This window comes from Schistocerca cancellata, unplaced genomic scaffold (assembly GCF_023864275.1).
Source record: "Schistocerca cancellata isolate TAMUIC-IGC-003103 unplaced genomic scaffold, iqSchCanc2.1 HiC_scaffold_824, whole genome shotgun sequence".
Classification (NCBI taxonomy): domain Eukaryota; kingdom Metazoa; phylum Arthropoda; class Insecta; order Orthoptera; family Acrididae; genus Schistocerca; species Schistocerca cancellata.
Genome location: NW_026046835.1, coordinates 1 through 23,334, shown reverse-complemented (window position 1 = coordinate 23,334; position 23,334 = coordinate 1). Strand labels below are relative to the sequence as shown.

The window sequence follows — 23,334 nt, the reverse complement described above, 5'->3', positions numbered from 1 at the left end:
CGAAATCTGTTTCTTTTTTCGGTAGGAAGGAATTATGTCAGTTTAAGAATATGTAAGACGCAACATCAGATGTGGCGTAGGAAACGCACCCTCCCTTTCGGGAACCAATGTGGCGCGTTGGACCGCTTTCTTCCGTCGCTTCCAGTTTGAACTGTAACTAGCAAAACTTTATTTAGTAATAGGAACATTTTCACATTGATGCAAAGAAAACTAGATATTAACGAACGGCGAATAAGACCGTTTCCTAGCAACAGCCACGCTGTGCATTACGCACTCGTGGGAAGCCAATGAAATACTTCATGTGAGGCTCTAACTGTCGACCTTCACTTTACAATACTTAGGCACTGCCCCGGTGGTACCGACGCATACATACTGAAACGTCTTTGGATCGTCAGTGAGTACTTCATATTAGAACTTTCGTGTTCGCCCTGATGTGCATTAAAGGGCCGATTTATCAGAGAAAGTCACTTCTGCGCCTAGTTACAGTTTGTCGCCCTAGCAGCACCAGGAAAACGGGTTCAGTGGAGCTCGCCTTGCAACCGGCGTTGAGCGCCTACAGCGCTATCGCCTTCGGCCTCTGGCGCCAGGAGGGAAGGCGACACATCACGGCGCAAGCAGCGCGTAGCAGAGGGCGGTGGTGGTGTGTCGGTCAGCATGGTTGCTTCCCAAGTAGCTGCTCCGGGTTCGAAACCCGGACATCGCACGGAAGTTGTCTCCTTTACTCAGGAGAGTGTTTTCAACGGTACCAATGGTTTCCCTTTGCCCCTCGTAGGCTAGTGCGGATTACGATTCACAGCATCGTGTGTCCCCCTGTGTCGACTTGTCTCGACTTTGCTCGGCTGACGCGAAAGCTGACGCTTGCAAATGGGCGTATATGTACAGGACACGCGCTACAAACGCCTGCGAGAGGCCACATCGACAAACACACAACGGCCCCTTTCATTTGACTGTGGCCGCATGTTCGCGCCTTTGCGTACCGAGAGCAAGGAGGGGGTCAGCGTGCTGGACCGTACCATTAGCGCACAGCAGCACCAAAAACTAAGGAAAAAGGCAAAACTGAAGAAACCAACAGCACGCGGACTTCCTAGTTCGTCACCTACCTGAGTACTAACCACGGCCAACGCTGCCTAATTTCGGTGATCGGACATGAACCCGTGTCGTTGGCACGGCATACAAGTTGGCGAGACTGTTGCCAGACGTGCGGACGTCCTAGTCCGTGTACAGATCATTTGGGATTTGCCTGACAGTCTCTCGCGTTGCCTTTTGGGGAAGGAAAATGGAATAGCCCTGAGCCACAACACAACGACCACGGAAACGTCCGTGAGAAGAGCTAAAACTCGGCACGAGAAAAATATGTTCCGCTATTTGTTTTCGACCGCTCGGGCTATCGGACGTGTGACGCCTGCACTGCTGTCACTGTCGTCTCTAGTAAAATCTCCACGGCGTGTTTCTGCGTAATTTTCTTGTTCTATAACATCAAGGGAGTACGTTAGCTTCAGAATGTTTAAAATGCATTGTCAGATGTGGGGTTCGAACCCACGCTCCCTTACGGGAACCAGAGCTTAAATCTGGCGCCTTAGACCGCTCGGCCAATCTGACGTACGACACAACCGCTCCAGTGACTTCCATGTCTATCAAGATCTCAGGAACCTCACTCCGAAATCTGTTTCTTTTTTCGGTAGGAAGGAATTATGTCAGTTTAAGAATATGTAAGACGCAACATCAGATGTGGCGTAGGAAACGCACCCTCCCTTTCGGGAACCAATGTGGCGCGTTGGACCGCTTTCTTCCGTCGCTTCCAGTTTGAACTGTAACTAGCAAAACTTTATTTAGTAATAGGAACATTTTCACATTGATGCAAAGAAAACTAGATATTAACGAACGGCGAATAAGACCGTTTCCTAGCAACAGCCACGCTGTGCATTACGCACTCGTGGGAAGCCAATGAAATACTTCATGTGAGGCTCTAACTGTCGACCTTCACTTTACAATACTTAGGCACTGCCCCGGTGGTACCGACGCATACATACTGAAACGTCTTTGGATCGTCAGTGAGTACTTCATATTAGAACTTTCGTGTTCGCCCTGATGTGCATTAAAGGGCCGATTTATCAGAGAAAGTCAGTTCTGCGCCTAGTTACAGTTTGTCGCCCTAGCAGCACCAGGAAAACGGGTTCAGTGGAGCTCGCCTTGCAACCGGCGTTGAGCGCCTACAGCGCTATCGCCTTCGGCCTCTGGCGCCAGGAGGGAAGGCGACACATCACGGCGCAAGCAGCGCGTAGCAGAAGGCGGTGGTGGTGTGTCGGTCAGCATGGTTGCTTCCCAAGTAGCTGCTCCGGGTTCGAAACCCGGACATCGCACGGAAGTTGTCTCCTTTACTCAGGAGAGTGTTTTCAACGGTACCAATGGTTTCCCTTTGCCCCTCGTAGGCTAGTGCGGATTACGATTCACAGCATCGTGTGTCCCCCTGTGTCGACTTGTCTCGACTTTGCTCGGCTGACGCGAAAGCTGACGCTTGCAAATGGGCGTATATGTACAGGACACGCGCTACAAACGCCTGCGAGAGGCCACATCGACAAACACACAACGGCCCCTTTCATTTGACTGTGGCCGCATGTTCGCGCCTTTGCGTACCGAGAGCAAGGAGGGGGTCAGCGTGCTGGACCGTACCATTAGCGCACAGCAGCACCAAAAACTAAGGAAAAAGGCAAAACTGAAGAAACCAACAGCACGCGGACTTCCTAGTTCGTCACCTACCTGAGTACTAACCACGGCCAACGCTGCCTAATTTCGGTGATCGGACATGAACCCGTGTCGTTGGCACGGCATACAAGTTGGCGAGACTGTTGCCAGACGTGCGGACGTCCTAGTCCGTGTACAGATCATTTGGGATTTGCCTGACAGTCTCTCGCGTTGCCTTTTGGGGAAGGAAAATGGAATAGCCCTGAGCCACAACACAACGACCACGGAAACGTCCGTGAGAAGAGCTAAAACTCGGCACGAGAAAAATATGTTCCGCTATTTGTTTTCGACCGCTCGGGCTATCGGACGTGTGACGCCTGCACTGCTGTCACTGTCGTCTCTAGTAAAATCTCCACGGCGTGTTTCTGCGTAATTTTCTTGTTCTATAACATCAAGGGAGTACGTTAGCTTCAGAATGTTTAAAATGCATTGTCAGATGTGGGGTTCGAACCCACGCTCCCTTACGGGAACCAGAGCTTAAATCTGGCGCCTTAGACCGCTCGGCCAATCTGACGTACGACACAACCGCTCCAGTGACTTCCATGTCTATCAAGATCTCAGGAACCTCACTCCGAAATCTGTTTCTTTTTTCGGTAGGAAGGAATTATGTCAGTTTAAGAATATGTAAGACGCAACATCAGATGTGGCGTAGGAAACGCACCCTCCCTTTCGGGAACCAATGTGGCGCGTTGGACCGCTTTCTTCCGTCGCTTCCAGTTTGAACTGTAACTAGCAAAACTTTATTTAGTAATAGGAACATTTTCACATTGATGCAAAGAAAACTAGATATTAACGAACGGCGAATAAGACCGTTTCCTAGCAACAGCCACGCTGTGCATTACGCACTCGTGGGAAGCCAATGAAATACTTCATGTGAGGCTCTAACTGTCGACCTTCACTTTACAATACTTAGGCACTGCCCCGGTGGTACCGACGCATACATACTGAAACGTCTTTGGATCGTCAGTGAGTACTTCATATTAGAACTTTCGTGTTCGCCCTGATGTGCATTAAAGGGCCGATTTATCAGAGAAAGTCACTTCTGCGCCTAGTTACAGTTTGTCGCCCTAGCAGCACCAGGAAAACGGGTTCAGTGGAGCTCGCCTTGCAACCGGCGTTGAGCGCCTACAGCGCTATCGCCTTCGGCCTCTGGCGCCAGGAGGGAAGGCGACACATCACGGCGCAAGCAGCGCGTAGCAGAGGGCGGTGGTGGTGTGTCGGTCAGCATGGTTGCTTCCCAAGTAGCTGCTCCGGGTTCGAAACCCGGACATCGCACGGAAGTTGTCTCCTTTACTCAGGAGAGTGTTTTCAACGGTACCAATGGTTTCCCTTTGCCCCTCGTAGGCTAGTGCGGATTACGATTCACAGCATCGTGTGTCCCCCTGTGTCGACTTGTCTCGACTTTGCTCGGCTGACGCGAAAGCTGACGCTTGCAAATGGGCGTATATGTACAGGACACGCGCTACAAACGCCTGCGAGAGGCCACATCGACAAACACACAACGGCCCCTTTCATTTGACTGTGGCCGCATGTTCGCGCCTTTGCGTACCGAGAGCAAGGAGGGGGTCAGCGTGCTGGACCGTACCATTAGCGCACAGCAGCACCAAAAACTAAGGAAAAAGGCAAAACTGAAGAAACCAACAGCACGCGGACTTCCTAGTTCGTCACCTACCTGAGTACTAACCACGGCCAACGCTGCCTAATTTCGGTGATCGGACATGAACCCGTGTCGTTGGCACGGCATACAAGTTGGCGAGACTGTTGCCAGACGTGCGGACGTCCTAGTCCGTGTACAGATCATTTGGGATTTGCCTGACAGTCTCTCGCGTTGCCTTTTGGGGAAGGAAAATGGAATAGCCCTGAGCCACAACACAACGACCACGGAAACGTCCGTGAGAAGAGCTAAAACTCGGCACGAGAAAAATATGTTCCGCTATTTGTTTTCGACCGCTCGGGCTATCGGACGTGTGACGCCTGCACTGCTGTCACTGTCGTCTCTAGTAAAATCTCCACGGCGTGTTTCTGCGTAATTTTCTTGTTCTATAACATCAAGGGAGTACGTTAGCTTCAGAATGTTTAAAATGCATTGTCAGATGTGGGGTTCGAACCCACGCTCCCTTACGGGAACCAGAGCTTAAATCTGGCGCCTTAGACCGCTCGGCCAATCTGACGTACGACACAACCGCTCCAGTGACTTCCATGTCTATCAAGATCTCAGGAACCTCACTCCGAAATCTGTTTCTTTTTTCGGTAGGAAGGAATTATGTCAGTTTAAGAATATGTAAGACGCAACATCAGATGTGGCGTAGGAAACGCACCCTCCCTTTCGGGAACCAATGTGGCGCGTTGGACCGCTTTCTTCCGTCGCTTCCAGTTTGAACTGTAACTAGCAAAACTTTATTTAGTAATAGGAACATTTTCACATTGATGCAAAGAAAACTAGATATTAACGAACGGCGAATAAGACCGTTTCCTAGCAACAGCCACGCTGTGCATTACGCACTCGTGGGAAGCCAATGAAATACTTCATGTGAGGCTCTAACTGTCGACCTTCACTTTACAATACTTAGGCACTGCCCCGGTGGTACCGACGCATACATACTGAAACGTCTTTGGATCGTCAGTGAGTACTTCATATTAGAACTTTCGTGTTCGCCCTGATGTGCATTAAAGGGCCGATTTATCAGAGAAAGTCAGTTCTGCGCCTAGTTACAGTTTGTCGCCCTAGCAGCACCAGGAAAACGGGTTCAGTGGAGCTCGCCTTGCAACCGGCGTTGAGCGCCTACAGCGCTATCGCCTTCGGCCTCTGGCGCCAGGAGGGAAGGCGACACATCACGGCGCAAGCAGCGCGTAGCAGAAGGCGGTGGTGGTGTGTCGGTCAGCATGGTTGCTTCCCAAGTAGCTGCTCCGGGTTCGAAACCCGGACATCGCACGGAAGTTGTCTCCTTTACTCAGGAGAGTGTTTTCAACGGTACCAATGGTTTCCCTTTGCCCCTCGTAGGCTAGTGCGGATTACGATTCACAGCATCGTGTGTCCCCCTGTGTCGACTTGTCTCGACTTTGCTCGGCTGACGCGAAAGCTGACGCTTGCAAATGGGCGTATATGTACAGGACACGCGCTACAAACGCCTGCGAGAGGCCACATCGACAAACACACAACGGCCCCTTTCATTTGACTGTGGCCGCATGTTCGCGCCTTTGCGTACCGAGAGCAAGGAGGGGGTCAGCGTGCTGGACCGTACCATTAGCGCACAGCAGCACCAAAAACTAAGGAAAAAGGCAAAACTGAAGAAACCAACAGCACGCGGACTTCCTAGTTCGTCACCTACCTGAGTACTAACCACGGCCAACGCTGCCTAATTTCGGTGATCGGACATGAACCCGTGTCGTTGGCACGGCATACAAGTTGGCGAGACTGTTGCCAGACGTGCGGACGTCCTAGTCCGTGTACAGATCATTTGGGATTTGCCTGACAGTCTCTCGCGTTGCCTTTTGGGGAAGGAAAATGGAATAGCCCTGAGCCACAACACAACGACCACGGAAACGTCCGTGAGAAGAGCTAAAACTCGGCACGAGAAAAATATGTTCCGCTATTTGTTTTCGACCGCTCGGGCTATCGGACGTGTGACGCCTGCACTGCTGTCACTGTCGTCTCTAGTAAAATCTCCACGGCGTGTTTCTGCGTAATTTTCTTGTTCTATAACATCAAGGGAGTACGTTAGCTTCAGAATGTTTAAAATGCATTGTCAGATGTGGGGTTCGAACCCACGCTCCCTTACGGGAACCAGAGCTTAAATCTGGCGCCTTAGACCGCTCGGCCAATCTGACGTACGACACAACCGCTCCAGTGACTTCCATGTCTATCAAGATCTCAGGAACCTCACTCCGAAATCTGTTTCTTTTTTCGGTAGGAAGGAATTATGTCAGTTTAAGAATATGTAAGACGCAACATCAGATGTGGCGTAGGAAACGCACCCTCCCTTTCGGGAACCAATGTGGCGCGTTGGACCGCTTTCTTCCGTCGCTTCCAGTTTGAACTGTAACTAGCAAAACTTTATTTAGTAATAGGAACATTTTCACATTGATGCAAAGAAAACTAGATATTAACGAACGGCGAATAAGACCGTTTCCTAGCAACAGCCACGCTGTGCATTACGCACTCGTGGGAAGCCAATGAAATACTTCATGTGAGGCTCTAACTGTCGACCTTCACTTTACAATACTTAGGCACTGCCCCGGTGGTACCGACGCATACATACTGAAACGTCTTTGGATCGTCAGTGAGTACTTCATATTAGAACTTTCGTGTTCGCCCTGATGTGCATTAAAGGGCCGATTTATCAGAGAAAGTCACTTCTGCGCCTAGTTACAGTTTGTCGCCCTAGCAGCACCAGGAAAACGGGTTCAGTGGAGCTCGCCTTGCAACCGGCGTTGAGCGCCTACAGCGCTATCGCCTTCGGCCTCTGGCGCCAGGAGGGAAGGCGACACATCACGGCGCAAGCAGCGCGTAGCAGAGGGCGGTGGTGGTGTGTCGGTCAGCATGGTTGCTTCCCAAGTAGCTGCTCCGGGTTCGAAACCCGGACATCGCACGGAAGTTGTCTCCTTTACTCAGGAGAGTGTTTTCAACGGTACCAATGGTTTCCCTTTGCCCCTCGTAGGCTAGTGCGGATTACGATTCACAGCATCGTGTGTCCCCCTGTGTCGACTTGTCTCGACTTTGCTCGGCTGACGCGAAAGCTGACGCTTGCAAATGGGCGTATATGTACAGGACACGCGCTACAAACGCCTGCGAGAGGCCACATCGACAAACACACAACGGCCCCTTTCATTTGACTGTGGCCGCATGTTCGCGCCTTTGCGTACCGAGAGCAAGGAGGGGGTCAGCGTGCTGGACCGTACCATTAGCGCACAGCAGCACCAAAAACTAAGGAAAAAGGCAAAACTGAAGAAACCAACAGCACGCGGACTTCCTAGTTCGTCACCTACCTGAGTACTAACCACGGCCAACGCTGCCTAATTTCGGTGATCGGACATGAACCCGTGTCGTTGGCACGGCATACAAGTTGGCGAGACTGTTGCCAGACGTGCGGACGTCCTAGTCCGTGTACAGATCATTTGGGATTTGCCTGACAGTCTCTCGCGTTGCCTTTTGGGGAAGGAAAATGGAATAGCCCTGAGCCACAACACAACGACCACGGAAACGTCCGTGAGAAGAGCTAAAACTCGGCACGAGAAAAATATGTTCCGCTATTTGTTTTCGACCGCTCGGGCTATCGGACGTGTGACGCCTGCACTGCTGTCACTGTCGTCTCTAGTAAAATCTCCACGGCGTGTTTCTGCGTAATTTTCTTGTTCTATAACATCAAGGGAGTACGTTAGCTTCAGAATGTTTAAAATGCATTGTCAGATGTGGGGTTCGAACCCACGCTCCCTTACGGGAACCAGAGCTTAAATCTGGCGCCTTAGACCGCTCGGCCAATCTGACGTACGACACAACCGCTCCAGTGACTTCCATGTCTATCAAGATCTCAGGAACCTCACTCCGAAATCTGTTTCTTTTTTCGGTAGGAAGGAATTATGTCAGTTTAAGAATATGTAAGACGCAACATCAGATGTGGCGTAGGAAACGCACCCTCCCTTTCGGGAACCAATGTGGCGCGTTGGACCGCTTTCTTCCGTCGCTTCCAGTTTGAACTGTAACTAGCAAAACTTTATTTAGTAATAGGAACATTTTCACATTGATGCAAAGAAAACTAGATATTAACGAACGGCGAATAAGACCGTTTCCTAGCAACAGCCACGCTGTGCATTACGCACTCGTGGGAAGCCAATGAAATACTTCATGTGAGGCTCTAACTGTCGACCTTCACTTTACAATACTTAGGCACTGCCCCGGTGGTACCGACGCATACATACTGAAACGTCTTTGGATCGTCAGTGAGTACTTCATATTAGAACTTTCGTGTTCGCCCTGATGTGCATTAAAGGGCCGATTTATCAGAGAAAGTCAGTTCTGCGCCTAGTTACAGTTTGTCGCCCTAGCAGCACCAGGAAAACGGGTTCAGTGGAGCTCGCCTTGCAACCGGCGTTGAGCGCCTACAGCGCTATCGCCTTCGGCCTCTGGCGCCAGGAGGGAAGGCGACACATCACGGCGCAAGCAGCGCGTAGCAGAAGGCGGTGGTGGTGTGTCGGTCAGCATGGTTGCTTCCCAAGTAGCTGCTCCGGGTTCGAAACCCGGACATCGCACGGAAGTTGTCTCCTTTACTCAGGAGAGTGTTTTCAACGGTACCAATGGTTTCCCTTTGCCCCTCGTAGGCTAGTGCGGATTACGATTCACAGCATCGTGTGTCCCCCTGTGTCGACTTGTCTCGACTTTGCTCGGCTGACGCGAAAGCTGACGCTTGCAAATGGGCGTATATGTACAGGACACGCGCTACAAACGCCTGCGAGAGGCCACATCGACAAACACACAACGGCCCCTTTCATTTGACTGTGGCCGCATGTTCGCGCCTTTGCGTACCGAGAGCAAGGAGGGGGTCAGCGTGCTGGACCGTACCATTAGCGCACAGCAGCACCAAAAACTAAGGAAAAAGGCAAAACTGAAGAAACCAACAGCACGCGGACTTCCTAGTTCGTCACCTACCTGAGTACTAACCACGGCCAACGCTGCCTAATTTCGGTGATCGGACATGAACCCGTGTCGTTGGCACGGCATACAAGTTGGCGAGACTGTTGCCAGACGTGCGGACGTCCTAGTCCGTGTACAGATCATTTGGGATTTGCCTGACAGTCTCTCGCGTTGCCTTTTGGGGAAGGAAAATGGAATAGCCCTGAGCCACAACACAACGACCACGGAAACGTCCGTGAGAAGAGCTAAAACTCGGCACGAGAAAAATATGTTCCGCTATTTGTTTTCGACCGCTCGGGCTATCGGACGTGTGACGCCTGCACTGCTGTCACTGTCGTCTCTAGTAAAATCTCCACGGCGTGTTTCTGCGTAATTTTCTTGTTCTATAACATCAAGGGAGTACGTTAGCTTCAGAATGTTTAAAATGCATTGTCAGATGTGGGGTTCGAACCCACGCTCCCTTACGGGAACCAGAGCTTAAATCTGGCGCCTTAGACCGCTCGGCCAATCTGACGTACGACACAACCGCTCCAGTGACTTCCATGTCTATCAAGATCTCAGGAACCTCACTCCGAAATCTGTTTCTTTTTTCGGTAGGAAGGAATTATGTCAGTTTAAGAATATGTAAGACGCAACATCAGATGTGGCGTAGGAAACGCACCCTCCCTTTCGGGAACCAATGTGGCGCGTTGGACCGCTTTCTTCCGTCGCTTCCAGTTTGAACTGTAACTAGCAAAACTTTATTTAGTAATAGGAACATTTTCACATTGATGCAAAGAAAACTAGATATTAACGAACGGCGAATAAGACCGTTTCCTAGCAACAGCCACGCTGTGCATTACGCACTCGTGGGAAGCCAATGAAATACTTCATGTGAGGCTCTAACTGTCGACCTTCACTTTACAATACTTAGGCACTGCCCCGGTGGTACCGACGCATACATACTGAAACGTCTTTGGATCGTCAGTGAGTACTTCATATTAGAACTTTCGTGTTCGCCCTGATGTGCATTAAAGGGCCGATTTATCAGAGAAAGTCAGTTCTGCACCTAGTTACAGTTTGTCGCCCTAGCAGCACCAGGAAAACGGGTTCAGTGGAGCTCGCCTTGCAACCGGCGTTGAGCGCCTACAGCGCTATCGCCTTCGGCCTCTGGCGCCAGGAGGGAAGGCGACACATCACGGCGCAAGCAGCGCGTAGCAGAAGGCGGTGGTGGTGTGTCGGTCAGCATGGTTGCTTCCCAAGTAGCTGCTCCGGGTTCGAAACCCGGACATCGCACGGAAGTTGTCTCCTTTACTCAGGAGAGTGTTTTCAACGGTACCAATGGTTTCCCTTTGCCCCTCGTAGGCTAGTGCGGATTACGATTCACAGCATCGTGTGTCCCCCTGTGTCGACTTGTCTCGACTTTGCTCGGCTGACGCGAAAGCTGACGCTTGCAAATGGGCGTATATGTACAGGACACGCGCTACAAACGCCTGCGAGAGGCCACATCGACAAACACACAACGGCCCCTTTCATTTGACTGTGGCCGCATGTTCGCGCCTTTGCGTACCGAGAGCAAGGAGGGGGTCAGCGTGCTGGACCGTACCATTAGCGCACAGCAGCACCAAAAACTAAGGAAAAAGGCAAAACTGAAGAAACCAACAGCACGCGGACTTCCTAGTTCGTCACCTACCTGAGTACTAACCACGGCCAACGCTGCCTAATTTCGGTGATCGGACATGAACCCGTGTCGTTGGCACGGCATACAAGTTGGCGAGACTGTTGCCAGACGTGCGGACGTCCTAGTCCGTGTACAGATCATTTGGGATTTGCCTGACAGTCTCTCGCGTTGCCTTTTGGGGAAGGAAAATGGAATAGCCCTGAGCCACAACACAACGACCACGGAAACGTCCGTGAGAAGAGCTAAAACTCGGCACGAGAAAAATATGTTCCGCTATTTGTTTTCGACCGCTCGGGCTATCGGACGTGTGACGCCTGCACTGCTGTCACTGTCGTCTCTAGTAAAATCTCCACGGCGTGTTTCTGCGTAATTTTCTTGTTCTATAACATCAAGGGAGTACGTTAGCTTCAGAATGTTTAAAATGCATTGTCAGATGTGGGGTTCGAACCCACGCTCCCTTACGGGAACCAGAGCTTAAATCTGGCGCCTTAGACCGCTCGGCCAATCTGACGTACGACACAACCGCTCCAGTGACTTCCATGTCTATCAAGATCTCAGGAACCTCACTCCGAAATCTGTTTCTTTTTTCGGTAGGAAGGAATTATGTCAGTTTAAGAATATGTAAGACGCAACATCAGATGTGGCGTAGGAAACGCACCCTCCCTTTCGGGAACCAATGTGGCGCGTTGGACCGCTTTCTTCCGTCGCTTCCAGTTTGAACTGTAACTAGCAAAACTTTATTTAGTAATAGGAACATTTTCACATTGATGCAAAGAAAACTAGATATTAACGAACGGCGAATAAGACCGTTTCCTAGCAACAGCCACGCTGTGCATTACGCACTCGTGGGAAGCCAATGAAATACTTCATGTGAGGCTCTAACTGTCGACCTTCACTTTACAATACTTAGGCACTGCCCCGGTGGTACCGACGCATACATACTGAAACGTCTTTGGATCGTCAGTGAGTACTTCATATTAGAACTTTCGTGTTCGCCCTGATGTGCATTAAAGGGCCGATTTATCAGAGAAAGTCAGTTCTGCGCCTAGTTACAGTTTGTCGCCCTAGCAGCACCAGGAAAACGGGTTCAGTGGAGCTCGCCTTGCAACCGGCGTTGAGCGCCTACAGCGCTATCGCCTTCGGCCTCTGGCGCCAGGAGGGAAGGCGACACATCACGGCGCAAGCAGCGCGTAGCAGAGGGCGGTGGTGGTGTGTCGGTCAGCATGGTTGCTTCCCAAGTAGCTGCTCCGGGTTCGAAACCCGGACATCGCACGGAAGTTGTCTCCTTTACTCAGGAGAGTGTTTTCAACGGTACCAATGGTTTCCCTTTGCCCCTCGTAGGCTAGTGCGGATTACGATTCACAGCATCGTGTGTCCCCCTGTGTCGACTTGTCTCGACTTTGCTCGGCTGACGCGAAAGCTGACGCTTGCAAATGGGCGTATATGTACAGGACACGCGCTACAAACGCCTGCGAGAGGCCACATCGACAAACACACAACGGCCCCTTTCATTTGACTGTGGCCGCATGTTCGCGCCTTTGCGTACCGAGAGCAAGGAGGGGGTCAGCGTGCTGGACCGTACCATTAGCGCACAGCAGCACCAAAAACTAAGGAAAAAGGCAAAACTGAAGAAACCAACAGCACGCGGACTTCCTAGTTCGTCACCTACCTGAGTACTAACCACGGCCAACGCTGCCTAATTTCGGTGATCGGACATGAACCCGTGTCGTTGGCACGGCATACAAGTTGGCGAGACTGTTGCCAGACGTGCGGACGTCCTAGTCCGTGTACAGATCATTTGGGATTTGCCTGACAGTCTCTCGCGTTGCCTTTTGGGGAAGGAAAATGGAATAGCCCTGAGCCACAACACAACGACCACGGAAACGTCCGTGAGAAGAGCTAAAACTCGGCACGAGAAAAATATGTTCCGCTATTTGTTTTCGACCGCTCGGGCTATCGGACGTGTGACGCCTGCACTGCTGTCACTGTCGTCTCTAGTAAAATCTCCACGGCGTGTTTCTGCGTAATTTTCTTGTTCTATAACATCAAGGGAGTACGTTAGCTTCAGAATGTTTAAAATGCATTGTCAGATGTGGGGTTCGAACCCACGCTCCCTTACGGGAACCAGAGCTTAAATCTGGCGCCTTAGACCGCTCGGCCAATCTGACGTACGACACAACCGCTCCAGTGACTTCCATGTCTATCAAGATCTCAGGAACCTCACTCCGAAATCTGTTTCTTTTTTCGGTAGGAAGGAATTATGTCAGTTTAAGAATATGTAAGACGCAACATCAGATGTGGCGTAGGAAACGCACCCTCCCTTTCGGGAACCAATGTGGCGCGTTGGACCGCTTTCTTCCGTCGCTTCCAGTTTGAACTGTAACTAGCAAAACTTTATTTAGTAATAGGAACATTTTCACATTGATGCAAAGAAAACTAGATATTAACGAACGGCGAATAAGACCGTTTCCTAGCAACAGCCACGCTGTGCATTACGCACTCGTGGGAAGCCAATGAAATACTTCATGTGAGGCTCTAACTGTCGACCTTCACTTTACAATACTTAGGCACTGCCCCGGTGGTACCGACGCATACATACTGAAACGTCTTTGGATCGTCAGTGAGTACTTCATATTAGAACTTTCGTGTTCGCCCTGATGTGCATTAAAGGGCCGATTTATCAGAGAAAGTCACTTCTGCGCCTAGTTACAGTTTGTCGCCCTAGCAGCACCAGGAAAACGGGTTCAGTGGAGCTCGCCTTGCAACCGGCGTTGAGCGCCTACAGCGCTATCGCCTTCGGCCTCTGGCGCCAGGAGGGAAGGCGACACATCACGGCGCAAGCAGCGCGTAGCAGAGGGCGGTGGTGGTGTGTCGGTCAGCATGGTTGCTTCCCAAGTAGCTGCTCCGGGTTCGAAACCCGGACATCGCACGGAAGTTGTCTCCTTTACTCAGGAGAGTGTTTTCAACGGTACCAATGGTTTCCCTTTGCCCCTCGTAGGCTAGTGCGGATTACGATTCACAGCATCGTGTGTCCCCCTGTGTCGACTTGTCTCGACTTTGCTCGGCTGACGCGAAAGCTGACGCTTGCAAATGGGCGTATATGTACAGGACACGCGCTACAAACGCCTGCGAGAGGCCACATCGACAAACACACAACGGCCCCTTTCATTTGACTGTGGCCGCATGTTCGCGCCTTTGCGTACCGAGAGCAAGGAGGGGGTCAGCGTGCTGGACCGTACCATTAGCGCACAGCAGCACCAAAAACTAAGGAAAAAGGCAAAACTGAAGAAACCAACAGCACGCGGACTTCCTAGTTCGTCACCTACCTGAGTACTAACCACGGCCAACGCTGCCTAATTTCGGTGATCGGACATGAACCCGTGTCGTTGGCACGGCATACAAGTTGGCGAGACTGTTGCCAGACGTGCGGACGTCCTAGTCCGTGTACAGATCATTTGGGATTTGCCTGACAGTCTCTCGCGTTGCCTTTTGGGGAAGGAAAATGGAATAGCCCTGAGCCACAACACAACGACCACGGAAACGTCCGTGAGAAGAGCTAAAACTCGGCACGAGAAAAATATGTTCCGCTATTTGTTTTCGACCGCTCGGGCTATCGGACGTGTGACGCCTGCACTGCTGTCACTGTCGTCTCTAGTAAAATCTCCACGGCGTGTTTCTGCGTAATTTTCTTGTTCTATAACATCAAGGGAGTACGTTAGCTTCAGAATGTTTAAAATGCATTGTCAGATGTGGGGTTCGAACCCACGCTCCCTTACGGGAACCAGAGCTTAAATCTGGCGCCTTAGACCGCTCGGCCAATCTGACGTACGACACAACCGCTCCAGTGACTTCCATGTCTATCAAGATCTCAGGAACCTCACTCCGAAATCTGTTTCTTTTTTCGGTAGGAAGGAATTATGTCAGTTTAAGAATATGTAAGACGCAACATCAGATGTGGCGTAGGAAACGCACCCTCCCTTTCGGGAACCAATGTGGCGCGTTGGACCGCTTTCTTCCGTCGCTTCCAGTTTGAACTGTAACTAGCAAAACTTTATTTAGTAATAGGAACATTTTCACATTGATGCAAAGAAAACTAGATATTAACGAACGGCGAATAAGACCGTTTCCTAGCAACAGCCACGCTGTGCATTACGCACTCGTGGGAAGCCAATGAAATACTTCATGTGAGGCTCTAACTGTCGACCTTCACTTTACAATACTTAGGCACTGCCCCGGTGGTACCGACGCATACATACTGAAACGTCTTTGGATCGTCAGTGAGTACTTCATATTAGAACTTTCGTGTTCGCCCTGATGTGCATTAAAGGGCCGATTTATCAGAGAAAGTCAGTTCTGCGCCTAGTTACAGTTTGTCGCCCTAGCAGCACCAGGAAAACGGGTTCAGTGGAGCTCGCCTTGCAACCGGCGTTGAGCGCCTACAGCGCTATCGCCTTCGGCCTCTGGCGCCAGGAGGGAAGGCGACACATCACGGCGCAAGCAGCGCGTAGCAGAGGGCGGTGGTGGTGTGTCGGTCAGCATGGTTGCTTCCCAAGTAGCTGCTCCGGGTTCGAAACCCGGACATCGCACGGAAGTTGTCTCCTTTACTCAGGAGAGTGTTTTCAACGGTACCAATGGTTTCCCTTTGCCCCTCGTAGGCTAGTGCGGATTACGATTCACAGCATCGTGTGTCCCCCTGTGTCGACTTGTCTCGACTTTGCTCGGCTGACGCGAAAGCTGACGCTTGCAAATGGGCGTATATGTACAGGACACGCGCTACAAACGCCTGCGAGAGGCCACATCGACAAACACACAACGGCCCCTTTCATTTGACTGTGGCCGCATGTTCGCGCCTTTGCGTACCGAGAGCAAGGAGGGGGTCAGCGTGCTGGACCGTACCATTAGCGCACAGCAGCACCAAAAACTAAGGAAAAAGGCAAAACTGAAGAAACCAACAGCACGCGGACTTCCTAGTTCGTCACCTACCTGAGTACTAACCACGGCCAACGCTGCCTAATTTCGGTGATCGGACATGAACCCGTGTCGTTGGCACGGCATACAAGTTGGCGAGACTGTTGCCAGACGTGCGGACGTCCTAGTCCGTGTACAGATCATTTGGGATTTGCCTGACAGTCTCTCGCGTTGCCTTTTGGGGAAGGAAAATGGAATAGCCCTGAGCCACAACACAACGACCACGGAAACGTCCGTGAGAAGAGCTAAAACTCGGCACGAGAAAAATATGTTCCGCTATTTGTTTTCGACCGCTCGGGCTATCGGACGTGTGACGCCTGCACTGCTGTCACTGTCGTCTCTAGTAAAATCTCCACGGCGTGTTTCTGCGTAATTTTCTTGTTCTATAACATCAAGGGAGTACGTTAGCTTCAGAATGTTTAAAATGCATTGTCAGATGTGGGGTTCGAACCCACGCTCCCTTACGGGAACCAGAGCTTAAATCTGGCGCCTTAGACCGCTCGGCCAATCTGACGTACGACACAACCGCTCCAGTGACTTCCATGTCTATCAAGATCTCAGGAACCTCACTCCGAAATCTGTTTCTTTTTTCGGTAGGAAGGAATTATGTCAGTTTAAGAATATGTAAGACGCAACATCAGATGTGGCGTAGGAAACGCACCCTCCCTTTCGGGAACCAATGTGGCGCGTTGGACCGCTTTCTTCCGTCGCTTCCAGTTTGAACTGTAACTAGCAAAACTTTATTTAGTAATAGGAACATTTTCACATTGATGCAAAGAAAACTAGATATTAACGAACGGCGAATAAGACCGTTTCCTAGCAACAGCCACGCTGTGCATTACGCACTCGTGGGAAGCCAATGAAATACTTCATGTGAGGCTCTAACTGTCGACCTTCACTTTACAATACTTAGGCACTGCCCCGGTGGTACCGACGCATACATACTGAAACGTCTTTGGATCGTCAGTGAGTACTTCATATTAGAACTTTCGTGTTCGCCCTGATGTGCATTAAAGGGCCGATTTATCAGAGAAAGTCACTTCTGCGCCTAGTTACAGTTTGTCGCCCTAGCAGCACCAGGAAAACGGGTTCAGTGGAGCTCGCCTTGCAACCGGCGTTGAGCGCCTACAGCGCTATCGCCTTCGGCCTCTGGCGCCAGGAGGGAAGGCGACACATCACGGCGCAAGCAGCGCGTAGCAGAGGGCGGTGGTGGTGTGTCGGTCAGCATGGTTGCTTCCCAAGTAGCTGCTCCGGGTTCGAAACCCGGACATCGCACGGAAGTTGTCTCCTTTACTCAGGAGAGTGTTTTCAACGGTACCAATGGTTTCCCTTTGCCCCTCGTAGGCTAGTGCGGATTACGATTCACAGCATCGTGTGTCCCCCTGTGTCGACTTGTCTCGACTTTGCTCGGCTGACGCGAAAGCTGACGCTTGCAAATGGGCGTATATGTACAGGACACGCGCTACAAACGCCTGCGAGAGGCCACATCGACAAACACACAACGGCCCCTTTCATTTGACTGTGGCCGCATGTTCGCGCCTTTGCGTACCGAGAGCAAGGAGGGGGTCAGCGTGCTGGACCGTACCATTAGCGCACAGCAGCACCAAAAACTAAGGAAAAAGGCAAAACTGAAGAAACCAACAGCACGCGGACTTCCTAGTTCGTCACCTACCTGAGTACTAACCACGGCCAACGCTGCCTAATTTCGGTGATCGGACATGAACCCGTGTCGTTGGCACGGCATACAAGTTGGCGAGACTGTTGCCAGACGTGCGGACGTCCTAGTCCGTGTACAGATCATTTGGGATTTGCCTGACAGTCTCTCGCGTTGCCTTTTGGGGAAGGAAAATGGAATAGCCCTGAGCCACAACACAACGACCACGGAAACGTCCGTGAGAAGAGCTAAAACTCGGCACGAGAAAAATATGTTCCGCTATTTGTTTTCGACCGCTCGGGCTATCGGACGTGTGACGCCTGCACTGCTGTCACTGTCGTCTCTAGTAAAATCTCCACGGCGTGTTTCTGCGTAATTTTCTTGTTCTATAACATCAAGGGAGTACGTTAGCTTCAGAATGTTTAAAATGCATTGTCAGATGTGGGGTTCGAACCCACGCTCCCTTACGGGAACCAGAGCTTAAATCTGGCGCCTTAGACCGCTCGGCCAATCTGACGTACGACACAACCGCTCCAGTGACTTCCATGTCTATCAAGATCTCAGGAACCTCACTCCGAAATCTGTTTCTTTTTTCGGTAGGAAGGAATTATGTCAGTTTAAGAATATGTAAGACGCAACATCAGATGTGGCGTAGGAAACGCACCCTCCCTTTCGGGAACCAATGTGGCGCGTTGGACCGCTTTCTTCCGTCGCTTCCAGTTTGAACTGTAACTAGCAAAACTTTATTTAGTAATAGGAACATTTTCACATTGATGCAAAGAAAACTAGATATTAACGAACGGCGAATAAGACCGTTTCCTAGCAACAGCCACGCTGTGCATTACGCACTCGTGGGAAGCCAATGAAATACTTCATGTGAGGCTCTAACTGTCGACCTTCACTTTACAATACTTAGGCACTGCCCCGGTGGTACCGACGCATACATACTGAAACGTCTTTGGATCGTCAGTGAGTACTTCATATTAGAACTTTCGTGTTCGCCCTGATGTGCATTAAAGGGCCGATTTATCAGAGAAAGTCACTTCTGCGCCTAGTTACAGTTTGTCGCCCTAGCAGCACCAGGAAAACGGGTTCAGTGGAGCTCGCCTTGCAACCGGCGTTGAGCGCCTACAGCGCTATCGCCTTCGGCCTCTGGCGCCAGGAGGGAAGGCGACACATCACGGCGCAAGCAGCGCGTAGCAGAGGGCGGTGGTGGTGTGTCGGTCAGCATGGTTGCTTCCCAAGTAGCTGCTCCGGGTTCGAAACCCGGACATCGCACGGAAGTTGTCTCCTTTACTCAGGAGAGTGTTTTCAACGGTACCAATGGTTTCCCTTTGCCCCTCGTAGGCTAGTGCGGATTACGATTCACAGCATCGTGTGTCCCCCTGTGTCGACTTGTCTCGACTTTGCTCGGCTGACGCGAAAGCTGACGCTTGCAAATGGGCGTATATGTACAGGACACGCGCTACAAACGCCTGCGAGAGGCCACATCGACAAACACACAACGGCCCCTTTCATTTGACTGTGGCCGCATGTTCGCGCCTTTGCGTACCGAGAGCAAGGAGGGGGTCAGCGTGCTGGACCGTACCATTAGCGCACAGCAGCACCAAAAACTAAGGAAAAAGGCAAAACTGAAGAAACCAACAGCACGCGGACTTCCTAGTTCGTCACCTACCTGAGTACTAACCACGGCCAACGCTGCCTAATTTCGGTGATCGGACATGAACCCGTGTCGTTGGCACGGCATACAAGTTGGCGAGACTGTTGCCAGACGTGCGGACGTCCTAGTCCGTGTACAGATCATTTGGGATTTGCCTGACAGTCTCTCGCGTTGCCTTTTGGGGAAGGAAAATGGAATAGCCCTGAGCCACAACACAACGACCACGGAAACGTCCGTGAGAAGAGCTAAAACTCGGCACGAGAAAAATATGTTCCGCTATTTGTTTTCGACCGCTCGGGCTATCGGACGTGTGACGCCTGCACTGCTGTCACTGTCGTCTCTAGTAAAATCTCCACGGCGTGTTTCTGCGTAATTTTCTTGTTCTATAACATCAAGGGAGTACGTTAGCTTCAGAATGTTTAAAATGCATTGTCAGATGTGGGGTTCGAACCCACGCTCCCTTACGGGAACCAGAGCTTAAATCTGGCGCCTTAGACCGCTCGGCCAATCTGACGTACGACACAACCGCTCCAGTGACTTCCATGTCTATCAAGATCTCAGGAACCTCACTCCGAAATCTGTTTCTTTTTTCGGTAGGAAGGAATTATGTCAGTTTAAGAATATGTAAGACGCAACATCAGATGTGGCGTAGGAAACGCACCCTCCCTTTCGGGAACCAATGTGGCGCGTTGGACCGCTTTCTTCCGTCGCTTCCAGTTTGAACTGTAACTAGCAAAACTTTATTTAGTAATAGGAACATTTTCACATTGATGCAAAGAAAACTAGATATTAACGAACGGCGAATAAGACCGTTTCCTAGCAACAGCCACGCTGTGCATTACGCACTCGTGGGAAGCCAATGAAATACTTCATGTGAGGCTCTAACTGTCGACCTTCACTTTACAATACTTAGGCACTGCCCCGGTGGTACCGACGCATACATACTGAAACGTCTTTGGATCGTCAGTGAGTACTTCATATTAGAACTTTCGTGTTCGCCCTGATGTGCATTAAAGGGCCGATTTATCAGAGAAAGTCAGTTCTGCGCCTAGTTACAGTTTGTCGCCCTAGCAGCACCAGGAAAACGGGTTCAGTGGAGCTCGCCTTGCAACCGGCGTTGAGCGCCTACAGCGCTATCGCCTTCGGCCTCTGGCGCCAGGAGGGAAGGCGACACATCACGGCGCAAGCAGCGCGTAGCAGAGGGCGGTGGTGGTGTGTCGGTCAGCATGGTTGCTTCCCAAGTAGCTGCTCCGGGTTCGAAACCCGGACATCGCACGGAAGTTGTCTCCTTTACTCAGGAGAGTGTTTTCAACGGTACCAATGGTTTCCCTTTGCCCCTCGTAGGCTAGTGCGGATTACGATTCACAGCATCGTGTGTCCCCCTGTGTCGACTTGTCTCGACTTTGCTCGGCTGACGCGAAAGCTGACGCTTGCAAATGGGCGTATATGTACAGGACACGCGCTACAAACGCCTGCGAGAGGCCACATCGACAAACACACAACGGCCCCTTTCATTTGACTGTGGCCGCATGTTCGCGCCTTTGCGTACCGAGAGCAAGGAGGGGGTCAGCGTGCTGGACCGTACCATTAGCGCACAGCAGCACCAAAAACTAAGGAAAAAGGCAAAACTGAAGAAACCAACAGCACGCGGACTTCCTAGTTCGTCACCTACCTGAGTACTAACCACGGCCAACGCTGCCTAATTTCGGTGATCGGACATGAACCCGTGTCGTTGGCACGGCATACAAGTTGGCGAGACTGTTGCCAGACGTGCGGACGTCCTAGTCCGTGTACAGATCATTTGGGATTTGCCTGACAGTCTCTCGCGTTGCCTTTTGGGGAAGGAAAATGGAATAGCCCTGAGCCACAACACAACGACCACGGAAACGTCCGTGAGAAGAGCTAAAACTCGGCACGAGAAAAATATGTTCCGCTATTTGTTTTCGACCGCTCGGGCTATCGGACGTGTGACGCCTGCACTGCTGTCACTGTCGTCTCTAGTAAAATCTCCACGGCGTGTTTCTGCGTAATTTTCTTGTTCTATAACATCAAGGGAGTACGTTAGCTTCAGAATGTTTAAAATGCATTGTCAGATGTGGGGTTCGAACCCACGCTCCCTTACGGGAACCAGAGCTTAAATCTGGCGCCTTAGACCGCTCGGCCAATCTGACGTACGACACAACCGCTCCAGTGACTTCCATGTCTATCAAGATCTCAGGAACCTCACTCCGAAATCTGTTTCTTTTTTCGGTAGGAAGGAATTATGTCAGTTTAAGAATATGTAAGACGCAACATCAGATGTGGCGTAGGAAACGCACCCTCCCTTTCGGGAACCAATGTGGCGCGTTGGACCGCTTTCTTCCGTCGCTTCCAGTTTGAACTGTAACTAGCAAAACTTTATTTAGTAATAGGAACATTTTCACATTGATGCAAAGAAAACTAGATATTAACGAACGGCGAATAAGACCGTTTCCTAGCAACAGCCACGCTGTGCATTACGCACTCGTGGGAAGCCAATGAAATACTTCATGTGAGGCTCTAACTGTCGACCTTCACTTTACAATACTTAGGCACTGCCCCGGTGGTACCGACGCATACATACTGAAACGTCTTTGGATCGTCAGTGAGTACTTCATATTAGAACTTTCGTGTTCGCCCTGATGTGCATTAAAGGGCCGATTTATCAGAGAAAGTCACTTCTGCGCCTAGTTACAGTTTGTCGCCCTAGCAGCACCAGGAAAACGGGTTCAGTGGAGCTCGCCTTGCAACCGGCGTTGAGCGCCTACAGCGCTATCGCCTTCGGCCTCTGGCGCCAGGAGGGAAGGCGACACATCACGGCGCAAGCAGCGCGTAGCAGAGGGCGGTGGTGGTGTGTCGGTCAGCATGGTTGCTTCCCAAGTAGCTGCTCCGGGTTCGAAACCCGGACATCGCACGGAAGTTGTCTCCTTTACTCAGGAGAGTGTTTTCAACGGTACCAATGGTTTCCCTTTGCCCCTCGTAGGCTAGTGCGGATTACGATTCACAGCATCGTGTGTCCCCCTGTGTCGACTTGTCTCGACTTTGCTCGGCTGACGCGAAAGCTGACGCTTGCAAATGGGCGTATATGTACAGGACACGCGCTACAAACGCCTGCGAGAGGCCACATCGACAAACACACAACGGCCCCTTTCATTTGACTGTGGCCGCATGTTCGCGCCTTTGCGTACCGAGAGCAAGGAGGGGGTCAGCGTGCTGGACCGTACCATTAGCGCACAGCAGCACCAAAAACTAAGGAAAAAGGCAAAACTGAAGAAACCAACAGCACGCGGACTTCCTAGTTCGTCACCTACCTGAGTACTAACCACGGCCAACGCTGCCTAATTTCGGTGATCGGACATGAACCCGTGTCGTTGGCACGGCATACAAGTTGGCGAGACTGTTGCCAGACGTGCGGACGTCCTAGTCCGTGTACAGATCATTTGGGATTTGCCTGACAGTCTCTCGCGTTGCCTTTTGGGGAAGGAAAATGGAATAGCCCTGAGCCACAACACAACGACCACGGAAACGTCCGTGAGAAGAGCTAAAACTCGGCACGAGAAAAATATGTTCCGCTATTTGTTTTCGACCGCTCGGGCTATCGGACGTGTGACGCCTGCACTGCTGTCACTGTCGTCTCTAGTAAAATCTCCACGGCGTGTTTCTGCGTAATTTTCTTGTTCTATAACATCAAGGGAGTACGTTAGCTTCAGAATGTTTAAAATGCATTGTCAGATGTGGGGTTCGAACCCACGCTCCCTTACGGGAACCAGAGCTTAAATCTGGCGCCTTAGACCGCTCGGCCAATCTGACGTACGACACAACCGCTCCAGTGACTTCCATGTCTATCAAGATCTCAGGAACCTCACTCCGAAATCTGTTTCTTTTTTCGGTAGGAAGGAATTATGTCAGTTTAAGAATATGTAAGACGCAACATCAGATGTGGCGTAGGAAACGCACCCTCCCTTTCGGGAACCAATGTGGCGCGTTGGACCGCTTTCTTCCGT

General features: G+C 51.1%; 14 non-coding genes across 14 annotated transcripts; all 14 read right to left on the bottom strand.

Moving 5' to 3' along the window:
* Window positions 1–1,515: 1,515 nt before the first annotated feature.
* Trnal-uaa (transfer RNA leucine (anticodon UAA)) lies at window positions 1,516–1,599 on the bottom strand. Its single transcript has one exon. It is a non-coding gene; the product is annotated as a tRNA-Leu (tRNA).
* Window positions 1,600–3,172: 1,573 nt separating this feature from the next.
* Trnal-uaa (transfer RNA leucine (anticodon UAA)) lies at window positions 3,173–3,256 on the bottom strand. The gene has a single exon. It is a non-coding gene; the product is annotated as a tRNA-Leu (tRNA).
* A 1,573-nt stretch (window positions 3,257–4,829) lies between these two features.
* Window positions 4,830–4,913, bottom strand: Trnal-uaa (transfer RNA leucine (anticodon UAA)). Its single transcript has one exon. It is a non-coding gene; the product is annotated as a tRNA-Leu (tRNA).
* Window positions 4,914–6,486: 1,573 nt separating this feature from the next.
* Trnal-uaa (transfer RNA leucine (anticodon UAA)) lies at window positions 6,487–6,570 on the bottom strand. The gene has a single exon. It is a non-coding gene; the product is annotated as a tRNA-Leu (tRNA).
* A 1,573-nt stretch (window positions 6,571–8,143) lies between these two features.
* Window positions 8,144–8,227, bottom strand: Trnal-uaa (transfer RNA leucine (anticodon UAA)). Its single transcript has one exon. It is a non-coding gene; the product is annotated as a tRNA-Leu (tRNA).
* A 1,573-nt stretch (window positions 8,228–9,800) lies between these two features.
* Window positions 9,801–9,884, bottom strand: Trnal-uaa (transfer RNA leucine (anticodon UAA)). Its single transcript has one exon. It is a non-coding gene; the product is annotated as a tRNA-Leu (tRNA).
* A 1,573-nt stretch (window positions 9,885–11,457) lies between these two features.
* Window positions 11,458–11,541, bottom strand: Trnal-uaa (transfer RNA leucine (anticodon UAA)). The gene has a single exon. It is a non-coding gene; the product is annotated as a tRNA-Leu (tRNA).
* Window positions 11,542–13,114: 1,573 nt separating this feature from the next.
* Trnal-uaa (transfer RNA leucine (anticodon UAA)) lies at window positions 13,115–13,198 on the bottom strand. The gene has a single exon. It is a non-coding gene; the product is annotated as a tRNA-Leu (tRNA).
* Window positions 13,199–14,771: 1,573 nt separating this feature from the next.
* Trnal-uaa (transfer RNA leucine (anticodon UAA)) lies at window positions 14,772–14,855 on the bottom strand. The gene has a single exon. It is a non-coding gene; the product is annotated as a tRNA-Leu (tRNA).
* A 1,573-nt stretch (window positions 14,856–16,428) lies between these two features.
* Window positions 16,429–16,512, bottom strand: Trnal-uaa (transfer RNA leucine (anticodon UAA)). The gene has a single exon. It is a non-coding gene; the product is annotated as a tRNA-Leu (tRNA).
* Window positions 16,513–18,085: 1,573 nt separating this feature from the next.
* Trnal-uaa (transfer RNA leucine (anticodon UAA)) lies at window positions 18,086–18,169 on the bottom strand. Its single transcript has one exon. It is a non-coding gene; the product is annotated as a tRNA-Leu (tRNA).
* Window positions 18,170–19,742: 1,573 nt separating this feature from the next.
* Trnal-uaa (transfer RNA leucine (anticodon UAA)) lies at window positions 19,743–19,826 on the bottom strand. Its single transcript has one exon. It is a non-coding gene; the product is annotated as a tRNA-Leu (tRNA).
* A 1,573-nt stretch (window positions 19,827–21,399) lies between these two features.
* Window positions 21,400–21,483, bottom strand: Trnal-uaa (transfer RNA leucine (anticodon UAA)). Its single transcript has one exon. It is a non-coding gene; the product is annotated as a tRNA-Leu (tRNA).
* A 1,573-nt stretch (window positions 21,484–23,056) lies between these two features.
* On the bottom strand, window positions 23,057–23,140 carry Trnal-uaa (transfer RNA leucine (anticodon UAA)). Its single transcript has one exon. It is a non-coding gene; the product is annotated as a tRNA-Leu (tRNA).
* Between the last annotated feature and the right edge of the window lie 194 nt (window positions 23,141–23,334).